This window comes from Anser cygnoides, chromosome 11 (genome assembly GCF_040182565.1).
Source record: "Anser cygnoides isolate HZ-2024a breed goose chromosome 11, Taihu_goose_T2T_genome, whole genome shotgun sequence".
Classification (NCBI taxonomy): Eukaryota; Metazoa; Chordata; class Aves; order Anseriformes; family Anatidae; genus Anser; species Anser cygnoides.
The window spans coordinates 14,636,998-14,655,142 of NC_089883.1; the positions used below are offsets into that span (position 1 = coordinate 14,636,998).

The 18,145-nt window shown below is 40.8% G+C and overlaps 1 protein-coding gene across 17 annotated transcripts in view; it reads left to right on the forward strand.

The window, feature by feature from the left end:
• Positions 1-18,145, forward strand: part of HERC1 (HECT and RLD domain containing E3 ubiquitin protein ligase family member 1) — a 123,923-nt gene that overhangs the window by 11,002 nt on the left and 94,776 nt on the right. For 16 of the 17 annotated variants that reach the window (XM_067004044.1, XM_067004047.1, XM_067004056.1 and 13 more), the window contains exon 1: positions 10,407-10,564. The exons of the other annotated variant lie outside the window; for it this stretch is intronic. The gene's annotated coding sequence lies outside the window, so the exon portion shown is untranslated. Of the gene's footprint in view, positions 1-10,406; positions 10,565-18,145 lie in introns of those variants that run through there. 17 annotated transcript variants of the gene reach the window in all.

Sequence of the window (18,145 nt, forward strand, 5' to 3'; positions counted from 1 at the left end):
ACATCACATAAAATTTAGATCCTATTCTACTCACGTTCAGTTTGTATTGAATCAGTTGTATTGAATCCACTGTAGCTGTACTGGTCTGATGGAAGCTATTGACCTGCATTGACCAAATGTACATTGTTGTAGCTGCTGGTGAGATCTGATAAAAGGAGACTGGCAATGAAGATAAACCAGCAGCTCTGGTTTTAGGACTGATCCTGCCAGTGTTTTCTCTGAGATTTCAGTCTGAACTGAAGTGGGGAAACTTAAGAGTAGCTGAAACGCCCTGAAATGAGCAGCTTGTCTCCATGAATCAAAGGACAAATTGGTATGAGAAATAGTTCCCTTTAGACCTTACATATTTTTCAGAAATGTGACTCTGAAACCTCCTGGAAGTGGAAGAAGTGGGTGAGAAGTAGGGCCAGTGACCAGTATGCAGCTAGCCCATGGAATGGCATGTAGGCATGTTCGACTGGACACTTAGGCTGTGCGGATGGGCTGGGTCTGGCCTGCCTGCTTTACAGTCTGCTGCCTGGTGGGCAGGCTCTGGTGCCTGGGCCTGGGCATGGTGCTGTGCACCTTTCCCCACGTGGTGACAGGACAGCACCTTCTGGACCTGCATCCTGGCCAGCAGCATCCAGCAGCTATTTAAGACCTTTCAGGAGCTAAATGACTCCTGCTGCTTGGCAAGGAAGAAAAATAGACAGCTTGAGGGAATTAAAAATAACAGCAAGAAAAACCTGTTCAGTAATCAGCTGCTGCTTACCGGTGGGTTTGAGGGAGGCAAGGAGGAGGATGAAATGGAGCGTAGCCAGCCACATGCTTGCCCCTCAGTGCAGCGTTTGGGCATGGGGATTCGTTACACCACATCCTGAATGTGAGACCAGGAAAGCACATCTCCTTACAAGAGAAGATACAATTAAAGAAAAAAAAAAATCTCCTGTTGCTTGGTATATCTACTTCAAAATGTTTGATAGGATTTTACTGGCTTTTTCACTTTAAGATGAATTGGGGAAAAATTATCTTGGCCATCAACTAGACTGCCTGCAGGAGTTTGACGCTATTCATTGCCTTCTCTCCTCTTCCTCGTTGTACTTACTGCTCTCCCATAGCCATGCAGACTGTCTGCTCTCTGGTTGTATCCTTCAAAAAGTGCTGCTCATCATGATGAGGTAGTGCAATTTAGCATCTCCAGCTAAGTGGACAGAACATGTCTTTCAGAGCATGTATTCTTCTCTTCCAAAGCACATCCACAGAAAATTGCACTTTTGGCCTTTTCTGTCCTGGACCCGTCACTATGAACCATCCAAACATGCATTTGTTTTTCATCCATAACACACAGAAGACCAGAAACGCTTTATTAAAATAAATACATAAAAAGCTCTTTATCTCATTTTTGAGAAGCAATAGACAGGTTTCCATCTCAGTTCCTGACCTTTCTCAGCTGGATGATTGTTCAGGCTTGAGTTAATTCTTTAATTCACATCATACAAGACAAATTAGAAATCGTTGCTGGTAGCTCTATCACTGATTTCAGAAAAGCAGAGTGTTTTGTTTTTTTTTTTTATGTTTAAACAGACCAAGCGAACTTGTGTCCTCAAGTTGTACACACTGTTTGTCTTGACTTCAGATTGTTGTCTGATTCTAGGGTTGGTTGGGTTTTGGGTGGTGTTTTTTTTTTTTGCGTGTGTGTGAGCAGAAGCACAGGGGTGTTGTAAGTAAATGCAGTTGTAAAGAGAGCAATGTGTTTTTAACCAGCTGTACAAGAACAGATGATAGAAAGAAGTGCCTCTACTAATGCAAATTGCATCAATCCTAGTCATTTAACAGCATAAGTAAATTGTGACAGACAAGGTTACCCCTAATCAGCAGACCTGTATTAGTCTTTCACTAACTTGTTAATTGGATGAACAGTTTATTAGTGTTGTACAATGTAACTGTTTTGATTTATCTCTTTTCTGGATGGTGTAGGGCCCAGTCAACCATGGCAAAGAGGAAAATGTCTGTGGATTGCTCCTGTAAAGTCCAGGACTTTATGGCACATACCAATTCAGGCACATGTGAGAAGCACCTCTGGGCTTTTGGGTTAAAGCCTGGTATTGAGTTGTGGAGATGGGAGTTGTGCTGGCTTTGCTCTGAGTTAAACCCTGAAACTCTAGAGTAGTCTCGGAAAAGTTGTTTCATCTGACTCGGGCTCTTTTTTTGATTTTCTGAAATGCGCATATTGACAGTGCTCCATGCGAAAGATTTCTTTCCACTCTTCGTTGTGAAGGTGACCTTTATATCTCCATGTCTGCTTTCTATGAGCAGGCACTTTCTTTGCCCAGCAACAACATGATATTGTGGTAGCAGCAGCTAGGGAAGCCATGTGGAACAGAAAAAAAGCAGTGCTTGAACCAATCTTATTCTAAAAAGACCAGCATAAACAGGGTTTTTCTTGTAAAAGCAGAGTATTGGGTAATGTGCTGAGGTGAAAGGCAGGCTATGTTAAACATGCTGGAAAGAGAGAATGATTTTCTTTATACCTTGTGTTTTCCCCATGTATAGGAAAGATGATTCCTTCTTGGAAAATGTTTTCATATCTCAAAATGAAAAGTTTGGGAGGGTATTACATGTGCTTGTGGTGCTTCCTGGAAAAAAAATGAATGAGAACAATGGAATGAGAGGAAACATGAAAACAACGGGAAGAGAAAAACTGCTTTTAGCCTTACACAGTGGTCATTCATTCATGACAGCAGAAAGATGAAAATTCCTCATTGTGCAGCTTCCAGACAGCAGTTAGAATATTTACTTCCCATTAAACACTAGAAAAATACATATGAACTGACAGAAACCAAAGAAGAGTCAAAAAATAAAAAAGTTAGGGAACTGAGTGAATTACTGTTAGGAAAAGAAAAATAAATATGGTTTAGTGAATTGGTGGAATGGAGCATGAGTGAGGAAATGACATCTGTCAGCTTCAAAAGATGATAAACAGGTAAAAATGAATTGGTTTTGTTGCTCAAGTTCGGAAGGGATTTTTGGAAGGAAAGTAAAGTAATATTTGGAACATTTTTTTTTTGTTAATATGAGAAATGATCTAAAGAAAATACATTGTCATTTTTAAGAATGGTAACCAATGTTATAGAATATGATGTTTGGACAAGATATATTAAAGTATCTTTCAGGTGTTCAGGTTTCATGTGGTTTGATTACCCAGGTGTTGACAAAACTAACCTTTGAATGTTTGTACTTTTGAGGATAGATTTACCACCTGTATGCACGAGTATTCTGAGAAGAAGGACAAAACAGTCACAAGTATAAGTAGTACTTCTTTTCCTGGGGTTAATATTATTTTTATAAAAAATAATGCTATATTCTCACAAAAACTATATGACCTCTTGCTGAAAGAAATCATGCACAGGACCTTGCATGAAAGAATTATGGTAAAGCATAATAATATTTTGCATTTGTTGGAAAAAGGTGATTTTTAAGGCAAATTATACATCCAAGTAGGGACATTTTACCCATTTCAAGGAGGAATAAATTGGTAGGAGACTTAATCAAGGTTAGATGGGTCAGATGGCCTTCAGGTGTGTGTGTGGGGAGCTTTCTGCCTAACCCAAACCCTGTGGATAGACTAGTTAAGGTACTACTCTTTCTTTCCTCCTTATGAGCATGGACACTGGATTGGTGCTGTGGTTATGACTATGTAAAGTTTAACTCTTCCTTACATTTTTCACCCTCTAGGATTTTCTTGAAACAAAACTGAATTCTAGTGCTGGCTAAGGACAGTTTGAATTTTATTTTGCTACTGATTCCAGTTTTGTGTGATGCAAGTCTTAGTAAATATTAACTTGTGAAATGCTGCGGCTATTCCTTTTTGGAACAGCCATCAGTTTACTGTGCATTAAGTTAATGTGTACAGGCACACATCTCTTGCGTACTATATTTGGCAGTCTTCCAGTACACCCGCAGCGTCCTGCCAAGACTAACCAGTTTGTTTGCTTCTGTTGCTCCAGGGCCATGATAGCTGGATAACCTCTCTGCTTTAAATGCAAAGGGACAAGAAGTCTGTCTGTTTGCATCTGCGTGACTCCAGTAGTAAGCACAAAGGTGACATTAGAGCTCATTTCTATTTTGCCTCCTTTCCATCCAGAGGTCTCAGTTTGCCTTGGTCACTTGAGCAGGAAAGACAACAGGAAGAGGAGGGGAGGGGAAGCAATTGTAACAAGTGCTGTTCTTTTTCTTAACTGTATTGCTAAAGGGATATGAAGTTGAGACAATTGTAGTGTTGTGCAACAGTGGTTCTTAAAAAGAAAGAGAAACAAAACTCATTTATAAGGCCCTAGAGACATTGTGAACAACTGGTAAGAACACAGCTGGGGAGAGGCAATCCTATGCATGGTACTTTGACCATGAGTCATTTACTGTTTAACTCTTTTCTAGTGTCTTTATGCATAGAATTATTATCACATAGTATTTAAGCTACGTTTTGGCTGTGCACTGGATGCTGTCATATGGAGCTGATTTGAGCTACTAACCTGTTTAAAATTCTAATAAAACTTCTGCTACCTATACTGAAAATGCTGTGTACACGTGCGTAGATTAGCTTGGAATTTGTCTTGTGTACAAATTTTAATATCACTCAGTTGTTCAGGTATAATCCTTTTATTTCCCTCTTTACATCCTCATCCATTATCTTCCAGTGCAAACTCCTCCTTTTTCCTATGTGTTTTTTCCATATGTTCTGATAAGTTTCTTATTGTGGCCTGGTGGAGACGTTTTTGAGGTGCAGAACAGTGTTTCCCAAAGACTGGCTTGTAACAGTTTGAAAAACGTGCCAACTAAGTAAAGAAGGGAAGAGATGGTGTTAGATGGGATTGGATCCGAAACCTGAGGTTACTTCAGACTGGCTCCTACTCTGTATTTCACAGTGTGTTAGGATCCACGGGATAATAAGGGAAGTGACACAGCCGCCTGCAACCCTGAGCTCTGAAAAGTGCTGACTGTGTGGCAGCGATGGATTTGTGTTGGGGTAAGCGCCAGCTGGCCACGAGGATGTGGCTGTAGATTACTTTCTAACAAATAGCAGTTCGTATGGCTCAGCTTGGAATGAACAGGAAGTGCCGTGCAGAAGAACTGCCACTCCAAAATATGAGTCAGATGAAATTACTGAGTGACGCAGATGCATATATATCAATGCCTCCACATTTGGCATGCCCACACAGGCTAAGTGTTCTAATAACAGCCTCCCTCATATATCTTGGATCCACAGGAAAAGAGCAAGCATTGCGATGAGTAACATATAGAAGACATAGGTGACTGGTATTTTTAGTTTAGTCAGTTTTTCTGGACACTTGATAGATTGGTGTAGGCTGGCTTTAGTCATGTTTCTTATTCTTTTCATATTTCATGTTCTTTGTAACTGCTTCTTCCACACCTGATCAGTGACTGACATCTTCCTCCCCTTGCCTTCTGATTGGTAAACTCAACTGTAATTTTATTTTCTTTTGCCTTGTGCGAGTTGTGAATTCAATGGCCAAGAAATGTCTGTCTTGTCTGCAAATGAGCCCTCACAGAGAAATGATTGTTTCATGACCTTCCCTTATTGAGATGAGTCTATAATAGAAGACTCTTCTTGTGCATTTCTGAACAATAAGAGCAACATTTATTTGGACAAATCTCGGTCCTGCTCTTGTTACATAACTGCACAGGCAAATCACTGATTTCAGTAATGCTTTAGACTGACAAAGTTCTACCCACACAGACTTAATTGCAAGATGGGGTCACAAGTAGCAGTTTGATGTCCTGTGTCTAATCAAGGAGAATATGTTCAGTGTCTTATATTGTTGGTTTGGACTCTTTCCCTTTTTTTGCCCCCTTAAACCATTGTTTCAGTGCCACCAGTGAACAAACCAGTATTTGTTCTTCTAATTGTTGGCCTGTTTCTGTATAAAATGATTTGACTCACATCCAGAAACATATAGACTCCTTTCATTGCCATGACAACAGAAAGACATGCCAATGTTAGCAATGTCTGCTGGAAAAAAAAGCAGTTAAAGCAAAACACAGTTAAGTGACATGTTTCATATATAAATCCAATTTTATGTAATGATCCCTAGTTATCCTGTATTGTGGAGAAGTGGTTAAGAACAATCCCTAGATACATACCATAGTATAATACTGAGTGTTAGGTCTTGTCCTAGGCACTGCATTCCAAAACAAGATAATGCAAAAATAGTGTCAGGGAAATTGGTCATAGTCCTGGTATAATGTCTGGACTGGAAGAGAATAAAGAGTTAAATGTGGTTGCTAAAAATAAGGGAGCATTAGTAACAGTTTTAGAAAAAGACTAGATAGCATAGATAGAAGTGTAGATGTTTTTTTCATTATCATACCTTTCTCATTATTGCCCAAGATTAAAAGTGCATTTGATGGGAGTACCAAGTGATGCATTTAAAACTGATAAATAATGTAATAATAGGGAATCATTGATGGAAAAATGGGTCTTGTGGAGCTGAACACTAGAAATCTGCCTTAGTCCAAGCAAAGCTTAGAAGCAGGAAAGCCAGGGGACTGGGACTTGAGAGACATACAGTTGTAGGGAGGGATTGCTTCCCTTTTAACAGAGGTGGTAGCACAGAGCTAACAGAGGTACTGTGTATGGTCTCCTGTCCCTTGAAATTTCCATGATCTTAGGGGCTTTCTTGGGGTCTCCTTCTATACTTTGAAGCTAAGGTTGAGACTGCCTTGGAAATGAAAATCCTTTAATCAGGGGAATTATCTGCTTAACTCTAGAAATCCATAGGATTTGAAGGTTTCTGCTTAATCTCCCTGGGCAAGGTGGGGGGACAGGACAAATAATGTTGCCCACTGAGGGGCTGTGATTCAAGTTTTCTTATTCTGTGTCTCGAGTTCTCCCATGAAGGAACCTTACCGGCTTTTTTGTTATTTTTTCCCTGTTAATATATAGCTGCAGATGTCTGGTGGGCTGTCTTTCCTCTGGTGTGTCCTCAGGGTGCCCAAAAGAGTTTTGGGAACCTCTTCAATTTCCAAAGGATGGAATTGCTACATTTTCTTTCCATTTAATGATAGCTTGATTCTCAGATGAGGTGACTGATTTCTAGTGACATCCATAGGCAATGTCAGGGAAAATGTAGAGCTTGTTCCTCTTTTTTTATATCCTTCGACATTAGACGTTTTAAGACATACTCAACTTGTTGAACGGGTTCATCATGTACAGAAAGAGGGGAGTATTTTTACTGTATTTTTACACAACAGGGGAGAATATATAGACAAGTTTTCACAGATGTTTTTAGCAGAGGGTTATCATCAATCATTGTCACATGGTATTCTGAGATTGAACCAGCCTAGAAGGTCTGAAATGTGAAAACTTCACAGGCATATTGTGTCTATTGAAGGTACGTCTTAGCTGTCTATTTCTGTATTTTAGTACTGGTTTAGCATTCAGCTAACCTTGAGAAACACCTGGTTTGGTAGGGGAAAAACTACGCTGTTAAAAAGTCAAAATGTGCTAGTGACATGAAGTGGAATGTCAAGTCCTGAATTTGAAATAAGAAAATGATGAGTAGAAATATAATAAACCTTTAAGGCGGTGCAACACATTTTCTATCAAGATTATTTTAACAGTTGCTACCTAATAAACTATCTAAATATGAGAATTCAGAAATAGGAATTGCAATGATCCTTTGGGACATTGGCAGTGCTCTGTGGGATGAAACCTTTATGAAGGCTGGGTATCCTTCTCTCTTGTTGCTTCTCTTACTCCCCACCCCCTTTAGTTGGCAGCATGCTATTTCAACAGAAATGATTACAAGTTACATGGCAAAGGGTTTTCAAAGCATCGTAGGGAATTAGGTACTTTGATTACAAGAGTCTGTATTATAGTCATCATTTAAACTTAAATATACATTCTGAAATGGTAGGAAGGTTGTTAATTTAGAACACCCTACTACTAATTTGTTTCCTTGATTCTTGTCATGTTCCTAGCACCTGAGGTCCCAGTCTGGAGACTGACTGCATAATGTCTCTCTTGTGTTGTCTTAGATTCTGGTATCTGTGAGCCTCTGTGGAAAAGGATGGATATGTCTGCATGTAGGCAAACTGCAAGGCTAGACTGTCCATATTGCAAGATGGTTGGTGGGCTCCGTTAGGACTGGACAAAAAACCAAGAAAACCTTGTGGTTTTATGAACTTAATATTGAAGTATACATAACTTTAATATTTTAAACATTTGCAAACCTAAGAAATTCCTTGAGAGTTGTACAGCCCTTGGTTGCTGGTGGAGCCTGCAAGCCATAAAAAACGTGCAGTTAATGATAAGGTTTGTGTTCATGCTGTGGTTAACATAAGTATGTGGGTGTGGGGCATGTTAGCATGTTGAGGAGTGCTGCTTAGTGTCTGTTTTTTTCTCCTCCTGTCGTACGGAATGGCAGATCTGCTTAGGAGTAGTTAAAGGACGTTTCTGAATTGAGTGTATTCTGAGGTATCTGATCAACTTATTTCTTACACAGCATTCTGTAGCTAGCATGTTTTACATGTTTAAAGAATGCTTGAAAATATGTTTATAGTTTATCCTTCTCCTGGTGACGTTTATTTGCAAAGGTGGTCTTGTTGACAAAGAAACTGCTGATTCATAGCAGAGTTTGACTGTGGTTTTAGGCAAAAGATTAGCCAGTGCATTTACGGGTACGAAAGCAGAGAAACTTCAGACTTCATGGGTAAAAATGCATTTTCTTTACTATTACTCTGTGGGGCAATATTACAGGGGTAAGCTAGTAATAGACTTTTTTTTGGGTCTGGGTTTTTAGCTTCGGTGGGTCACAGACTGTATTTTCACAGCAGAACATGTGGGTTTTCTGCTGCAAAGAGTTCTGAATCTGTAAGTAGCCTTTTAGGGGGACAGAGAGCCATGAATATCTAGGATCTACCTCCAAGGCTGCCAGTGTCATTTATCTAAATTTGGTTGGGATTTGTGTCACGGAGTGCAACAGCCCCTCCAAGGAGCTGAGCTCTACCCTTAGTAAATCCCCTCACTGCTTTAGACCTCAGAATGAACAATTAAGGTTGTGTCCTTGGGACCGAGAGGGGAGCTTATACTGAGCGGTGCAGAACAGATGGTATGCTGGGGGAGGACATAACGATGGGAACACTGGTCCCTGAGCACCACGTGTCTAAGGAAGATGCCTGGGGAAGAAAAGACAAGACTAAGCACACAATAACATTTCCTCTCATCATCTACGGCCTTCAGTGGCCTGTGGGTCAAGGCATTTTTTTGAACCAGAGTGGATGTCTTTGTGTTTGGTAATTTGCGATGGACTTGTTTTCTTTCTTATTTTTCTCCAGTACCATTTTGATCCCACAAACTTCTGTTACGTAAGTGTTCTGCAGCACAGTGCTCTACAGCTTAATGGTGTGTGTGAAGAAATAATCGCTCTTGCTTGTTTGGAAGTTGACATGTCTGAGTTGCAGTCCCACTTGTTAGCCTCTAGCTCCTTTAGTGGAAGAGACAGTACAGGATTGTCCCCTGTTCACCTAGTTCATGTCACCTGTATTTTTGCCAGCTTCCCTCCTATTCTTGCCGTGGTCTGATGTAGCCAGACTTACGCAATTTCTCTTTGAACATAAGGTTTTTCTGTTGCTTTTCTTGTTGTTTTTTTCTGCTTTTTAAAAGTCATTAACAGTACTTCATGACATCATACCACTGATGGACCATAACCAATTTCCAAGGGTATATATAAAATTTATTAATATTTCTTGCCAGTCTGGCCTTACCAATCTGACTTGATATGTTAACTCCGCCTCACTAATCTACTTCTCACTGTTTCAGACCCAAAATTTCAACTGCAGTGCCACTCTTACTCTGTTACCCTGTTCATGTTAAGCTGAAGCTTTTTTTTTTGGATGCTCCTGCTCCTCTCCAGCTATGCCCCATTTTGCCTTTCCTGCACCCCTGGCACACACCATCCCTTTCTCTTCTTTCCACTACCTGTGTTAGACTCGCCTCCTCAGTTCCATGTCTGTGCTCCGTTCCCCTAACGCGTTCTCAGCCTGACGGCCGGTACGCAGAAGCAGCTCTCAGCGCCCCCTCCCCCCGAGCACCCCACCGCCTCTCCTGCCCCTCTTCACAGCCCCGGCACCAGCAGCCGGGGGCGAGACCCCTCCGCGCACAGGCGTTAGGTGGGGGTCCCGGCTCCCCTTCCCCTTGCTTCCCGCCGGGGCTCCCTGGGCCGCCCGCGGTCCCCTTCGCCTCAGCTCGGGCCGGGCCGGGCCCAGCCGCCCTCCCGCCCCCCGCCCCTTTCCCTCCCCGCCGCGAGCTCCTTGCGTTCTGCCGGCGGCGGCTCGCGGCCCTGCGCGCGGAGGCTGGGAAGCCGGCGGCGTCTCGCGAGACGTGCGCCGCGTCCCCGCGAGATCTGGCGGGCCCCCTCCCCCTCCCCGCCCGCGTCATGTTTTCTCTTTGACAAGCCGCCGCCGCTGCCGCAGAGAGGACGCGGCTCCGAGCGGGGACTCGCCCCCGGCCCGTGTCCCGGCCCCGCGGAAAGCCCCGGCCGAGGTGTGCCTCCCCCCGCGCTGCCTGGTGAGCCTTCGGCTGGGGGGCGGCTGGCGGGCGCGCTCCTTGGCGGGGCCAGGGGCGGGAGGCCTGAGGGAGCGCGGCGGGGGGGGGGGGGGCGCTTCTTAGCGCCGCTCCGGCCCCCAATGGCCGCCTCGCGGGGTGCGCCCGGGGGCAACCGCGGCCCGGCGGGGGGCGCCTGGAGGCCGTAGCTCCGGCCGCGGTCGTCGGGGAGGGGGCGGCGCGCAGGCGGGGATGGAGAGAAGGGAGAGGCAGGCGGGGCCGGCCCGGGGTCGCTGCTCCCCTGCCGAGGGCGAGAGAGCGGCGGGCGTCTGGCACCTCTCCATCCTTTGTGGGAAATGGAGGGGAGCGCTCTTCGTGCTCCTTCGAGCCCGTATAAGCCGTACAGAGTCTGTGTGCTGCTTCGGTGGAGAGCCTCGGAGCGCCCACTGTTTCCCCTTGAGCTCCGTGAATGCGGTTGTAGCGTGGCTGTGCGTTACGTGCATCTCTGGCTGCGTGTCCTAGGTGTATCTGGTTGGCCTTGCAAAATACTGCCTGAAATTTGTCACGTGGGCCTCTGTCAACGGCATGACCTTAGGTGTTCTGTGCATCTCCTGACCTGTCATCTGAACTGCATTGTCTCCACATGGCTTATTTGCTGGCTCCCGTTTGCCATACTGAAAAATTATGCGGTTGCTTTTACTTAGAGATGACTTATTTTGTATTATAAAGTGATGTTCTAGCAGATGGATTTTTTAAAACCGCATATGTTTATTTTCTTTTAGTAGGTAGAGTATTTTCTATACAATCAGCTTTTCGTGGGGCATTCATTAGGGGCAAAACCCTATTGTTACAGTCTCTCCCTTTCACAAGCTGCATAGGAGAGGCTTATGTGGACTTGATAAAAGCATCTTCATGTTCTGTAGTTTCAGACCTGTTCTTCATGTTATATATTTAAGCTGATTGTTGCTTCATGGACTGTTTAATTTGCTTTAGCTGGGACCGTATGATGTATGCATGTATGTACATAACGTGTTGTGATCTTGATCAAATTTGTAGTCTAGCTAAGTGTTCTGTTAACTTATTACAAAATCTGAAGCTATACATTTACACATTGTGAATTTAGTGCTACTTCTTTGAGGTACCATATAAACTAGATCATGTTTAAGGTTCCTTTCAGTCCAAACCATTCTATGATTCTATGATCATCTCCATTGCTTAGGAATGGGGGATTACAGGGACTTGGAAATCAGGATGGAGTCTCCAATAATCATGTGAACAATCTAATAGGCATTTAATCTGGAAAGGTAGATTGTATACTTGGTCAGCCTGCTACTGTTTTCCAGTATCTTAAGAGGAATCTGTTCATTTTGAATGAGAGATTCAAAGCTGCACAACATTGAAGTGCCATAGGACACACGAAGGGCATGGCCAGTTTCCTCTGTCCTTGCACTTGGAAGGAATTTGTTAGGTGGCTTTACACACAGTGTTTGTTTCTCCCTTAGAATGAACCATCTCGAGGCTCCTTTTCTCCAAGCATAAACAGACCTGTATACATTTGAGACTTTCCTCTTACATTCTTGTTTAAATGTATTATGTATATTTTATTCATTGCCTTAATATTAAGGATAATCACGTATTTTTGGTTGGAAGTCAAAGGGGAGCGAGTATGAAATTTTGCTCTGCAATTTGTGTAAAGGAGGTACTGGAAGGTTTATGTGGTTGTTTTTAAAGAATAATAGGGTTATGAAGTCTTTGACTTACTTTTGGTGGAGAATCACACATTTTTAAAATCGTTTTGTCCTTGAACTGAACAGTAGTTTACGAGTGAAAGCTTTTCCTTCTTCTATTTCAGAAATTAAATAAATGGGTATTGGTTAATTAGGAAAGGCTTTTAAGCACCCTGACAAAAAATCTCAATTGTTTTTTGTCTTTCATAATTTCAGGTAGATAATTTTGTTCTGTTTTGAAGGAAACAGCACAGTGGTGCCTTGCATGGTTTAAAGTACTAATGATAGTGGGAGTGTTTTTACACATGGGGAAAACCCATATGTGAAATTAGTTGTGATATTTTGGTAGTAAAATTAAAAAATATACATTTGAATACTTTTTTAGGGCTCGTTTTCAATATTCTTATCTTTCTTGCAGTTTGACTAACATAATTCTTGTAATTGTCATGGGGTGGGAGAGCACTCTTATTCCTGTTCTACTTACAAGGGATGGAGCCAGGTTGTATGGATTTTGAGAAGACTTTGGTGGAGCAGACATTTGAGTTCCGATTGTAGGTTGTTATGAAGCCATTATCGGTTCAATAAAATTGACTTCATCTAGATACCATAGAGATACTTATCTTCACAGGTTTTTTTTTTTTTTAAATCTTGCACTAGTATATTTTAGCTAAATATAGGGTGCATATGTTTACTATGGGTTTAACTTCCTGTTGTCAAAGTAATGATAGTGAATGGTAAATACTCTGTTGCTTACGTTTCTTTCTCATGATTAGTTCTCAGAAGTACTCAAACCCTGAAATTGCTGGCAGGTTTTTTTCCCTTCTGTCTCCATAGTGGTGACATTCATATGGAAAATTCAAATCTGTTAGGCGTTTTCTCCCTTGAAACATCTGAATTAGCCCTTAGAAAATGGAGCTCTCCTTTCCTACGGCTGCTGAAGTAGCTGGTAGTGTGCTGCAGGTGCTTACTATGCAGCCTAGTAACTTCCCAGTAATCCATGTAACTTCTGAAGATGAAAAAAAAAAAGTTTAGCCAGGAACCCAGTGGCTATGGAATTTGCCAGTCAACAGCAAGTGTAATTGTGGCCTGGGAACTGGCCAGGTATATTCCGTGGCCATGACTGCCTGTTGTGATTGACCTTATGTCATCAAGTAAGTTGGGACTGTGTTTAGGTGGCTCAAGCAGTCGTGTTCTCTCTGGGAGCTGGAATTAATTTACTGTTTAAAGAACAGCCAACAGTTCTGAGTCTTCATGAAGAGTGATATTATCGTTATTATTATTGCTGTCAGCAGTGCATGATATAGAAATGTCATCCTCAAACATCAAACACTTCCTTATAAATGCACAAATTTATACAACAAAAGTTTGGTTTTGAGTTACTTATGCCAGGAGTACTCTGGGTCAAGAAACGAAAATATTAACGCAAAGTGAAAAATTTGCTCATTTTGCGTGTAAGTTCAGTCTAGCTTTGAGTACGTTTTTTACTCTCTTGAATGTGTTATTTATGTGTATGGAAGTAAAAATGGTCTCCATTCTATTATAAAATAGAATAACCTCTCTCTGTATTCCAGAGATAGAAGTGACTGAAAAACATAAGACGACCATCAGATAGTTGAGGTTGTAAGTCACTTCTGGAGGTCATACAGTTCACCTCTCTGCTTTAAGTCATAGCCATATGCTGTGAGAGAATTGTTAGTGCAAAGAGTGTTCTTCCTTTCAGGGTTTTTAAAAGAAATAAAATATGCATTATTTTATCCATTCTTTTTGTTTTTGTTTTTGAGGTTATAAGAAGCAAACTTTGCCATAAAAATATTCTTCATTAAAGAGTTTTAAACAGTAGCTGGAAAAATAACTCACCAATTTTCTCAGAAGTTTAGCAGGCTGATTCAAGCAAAAATTTTCTTTTGCTTAGAAGAATCATGATGTGATTGTGCCTTGGGGAAGACTGGTAGTGGTAAGACCTCACCAGGGTTTTCAGGCCTTTCCCAGTGCAAGATCATGGTCCTTTCTTTCCTCAAACTGGTGCCATGTGTTTTATGCGTGGATGGGGGTGTCTGCTTCTCAGCTCCACAGCTTACTACCTGCTTTTGATGATGATTTTGATGATGTTGACCCTCTCATATTTTCTCAGCTTGTGGTTTAATATACTGTTATACCTCTGATGAAGTAATGAGTTAAACCGATTTTTGTAGGCTTTTCCACTGAGTACTAAATAATAAATTTCTTCTCTTTTGTATGGGTACGTTTTGTACGGCACCCAAAGTTTTAGTATGACTTATATTCAAGGAACATGATTATTAGGGGTTTGTGTCATTTTCTGTATAAAAATAAGGACAAAAAAGCAAATAGATTTAATGTCTCATCAACTTAAAAATAAGTTTGTCCTCCTGTCTGTCTCCCAGAAAGTTTTTTGGACTGACCAGCTAAAAGCATAGGATTTTATTAGTTTCAAAAGTAGGAATGATGCGGAAGGAATAAACAGTCTTAGAACAACTGAAAATCATGCAGGAGGAAAGACCAAAGTTGAAGGAGTATCATTAGAACTTCAGCGTGTCTTAGCTGGCAAATATTATGAAGCTAGTTAGAATTTAGTGTTTAGAAACAAAAGGTGGTATCTGGTTGCAGAAATAATCCAAATTAGAGTATCAGTAACTTGGTTTCCATCTGCTGAGCAGAAGGCTAATACAAGAAAGGAAGAAAGATGGTGGATATTGTGACCAGTAGAGAGACATCCACCAAATCATTTAATTAGTACGTATTTCATTGTCACATTGTCAGATTTTTTTTTTCTCTTTAATGAATGAAAACCAACTTGCTTTAACAGCTTTTCTTTCTGGCTTTTCGTGGTTTGCTTGCTTGTGCTTTTTGTCTTGCTGCTCCAGATTTGTAAGAGACCATGTCTTTTTTTTTTTCTTTTCATTGTTTTACTGTCCATCCCATATTATCTTGCATCTCTCCCTTTTTCTTTTTTTCTACTTTTAAGGTTTATTTTTGTCTATTTAGTTTAAAATCTTTATTCCTATGTAGTAATTTCTCTTCAGTGTCAGTATTTTGTAGTTTATCATTTTCTCCTTTTCGTTCCCGTGACTGTTACATGTAGATTCCCATTCACCTCACATCTGGCATGACAATGAGCATAGATAGTTTTGTCCAAAAAGAACATTTCAGGAGCATTGTCTCGTACAGTGGTCTACAGTACTTTTTGGTGTGACTAAAATACAAGGGCCTGTAGTGATAGGACAAGGGGTAATGGCTTTAAATTAAAAGAGGGTAGGCTTAGATTAGATTTTTGGAAGAAAATCTTTACTCTGGTGGTGGTGAGGCCCTAGCACAGGCTGCCCAGGGAAGCTGTGGCCGCCCCATCCCTGGCAGTGCTCAAGGCCAGGCTGGATGGGGCTTTGGGTAGCCTGGGCTGGCAGGGGGCTGGAGCTAGGTGATCTTTAGGGTCCCTTCCAACCCAACCCATTCTGTGATGGTAAAATACTGAAAAAATAACTCTTTAGGCAACCTTTTGTTCTGTTAGTATTGGTTTGAACAATCACTTTTCACCCTGGCTATGAGCAGTATTGAGGATCTCGTAGGTTTTGTGTTTGAAGGTTTTACATAGTTGGCCTACAATAAAAGATAGATGAACTCTGTCCTTGTGGTAATTGCTGAGGAATCTGCAAGTGTCTGTGTCTACAGTGCACTTCACGGTGTATAAGGAAGTCATGGTCTTCATCTTGGAACTGTATGATGCCATTGATGCACGCTGTAGGTCGTTCAAATGATTTGAGAGAATTCAGATGTGGGGGTCCACCAAGTTAAGCAGAGCTACAAAATAGTCATTTGGATTAACTTCTCGTGTCTCGCAGTACCTCCTCAGTAGTTGTAGTTATCTCCTGCTAAGCTGAAGTCTTCAGAAATCTCTGTAGCTTTCTTCAGAAACCACTGGTGTGAAGTTGGCCTGTGTTAGTTTCATTTCTGTCCTCTGAATCAATGAGTTGGGAAATCTTTGTCTAGTAGCTGTATTGTTTTATGCTTTCAGAAAACACATTGCATTTGTTGAGATTTTCATGTCTAGATTCTTACTTTCAGAGCCATAGAAACTAGGTACTTCAAGGAAAGTTCAGTACTTGTAAGAATTTGTAGGGGTTCTGTTGAGTTAGTTAAGTTTATGCTGCTTTTCGCATGAAAGCAAAACGTGCCTGGGAAAGATTCCTGCTTGAAATCATGTATTTAATTTATTCTTGAAGGCAGGATTTTAATTAATTTTATATATTCCTGGTTTCTGAATAAGTCTTTCAAGAAAAAAATGTGGTTTGGAGCCCTGGTATCTGCTGCTAAGGAATGTAATACATGTATGTGTGTATTATTATATATATATATATATATATATAAAACGTGAAGTAATATATTTGTGTGTGTATATAAATGAATAAAACCATATAAATGTAAAAATAATGTGTGTAATACATGCAAATATATACCTTATCTATGTTATAAAATAAAATAAAAATATGCCTTTATTAATAAAGAAATGAAAATCAAACTTTTATTTGTACAATCAAACTATAAAACTTCAGTTAAGAATTGCAAAAATTGCAGCATCGTAACAGTTGGTAACATGAAGCATGGTTCTTACAGGGACTTTGTGTGCCTCTTAAGTAAGAAGCATGAAAGAGAGGAATTTGAGGTGATACGGCATTCTGTGAAATGTTAGGAACTGTTAGGACAGGAACTCAGCAAAACCAGTAAACAGCCTTTCAGCTGTATAAATTCAAGATACATCAGTAGCTTGCATTCCACATTCAGTTCTGGAGATGTCATGCAGATGGACATAGAGACATGCATCTTTAAGTCATTGTGTCAGTGCAGATGATTATACAGCAATAGAGGGAGCAGGAGAAGGATGGATGAAACTGATGATCAGAGGTATGCGTTGCCTCTGTGCAAAGAGAGAGTCTTTGGTTTCAGCTGATGGTGCAGGGAAGAAATAAAAATAACCACATTCTTTTGTGCATCATAGCCTTGTTAGGAATTGCTCAGAACATTGAGATAATAATTTAGTAGATTCAGGTAAAGACTTAGGTTTAGTGACAAGAGTGTTACATTCATTTGAATGAATATAAAATAGTATATAAGGGTTCTAAGTGCTCACGCTACAAAACTAGTATGTTGCAAGTTTGAAGAGATTCCACTTCTGTAATTGAAGTATATTACCATCACAGTGAGGCAGTAAATGGAAGCCTATTGCATCAGTTTTTCAGTTATATTTAAAATAAATTAACTGGTCCAGACCTGTGATCAGCTATCTATACGGGACTTCTGCTTTCTTCAGAACTTACCTAAAATAACATTGGAGAAAAAGGAAGTTTTTAACAATATAAACGTGTTACCATTGAACAGTCAGTATTAACTTTCAGAGAATGAACTGGATTATTTTCTTAATGGGCTAGTAGAATTACCTGATTATTCTGATTGTGAATTTGTTTTTGAGTTTTGTGTAAGGCACAAAAAGCTTGATTTTTCTATCCTGTCCAGGGAAATTATTTCTCACAGTTGCAAACACAGATTAAACTTCTATTACCAAGACTAAGAGCTGTAGTGCACCCTGACTGCCATCTGTTTAAACACTAAATTTTCTAATCCTTGTCAGAAACCACCCAGGTGACATCATGCTTAAAATACCTCTAGCACAGTTTACTCTAGCACTACTCATGCTGAAAATAGTAAATGAAAGTGCTGCAAACTTGAGAAAGATTATGTCAGTGAACACACACTGAGGAGCTGTATCCTTCAGAAAAACACAAATTTGCATATTTGTTAAAGCCTTGCTTTTCTTGGACTCAATTTAGAAAATATATTTACCAATCCATTGGAGAAAGGTAGTATATCA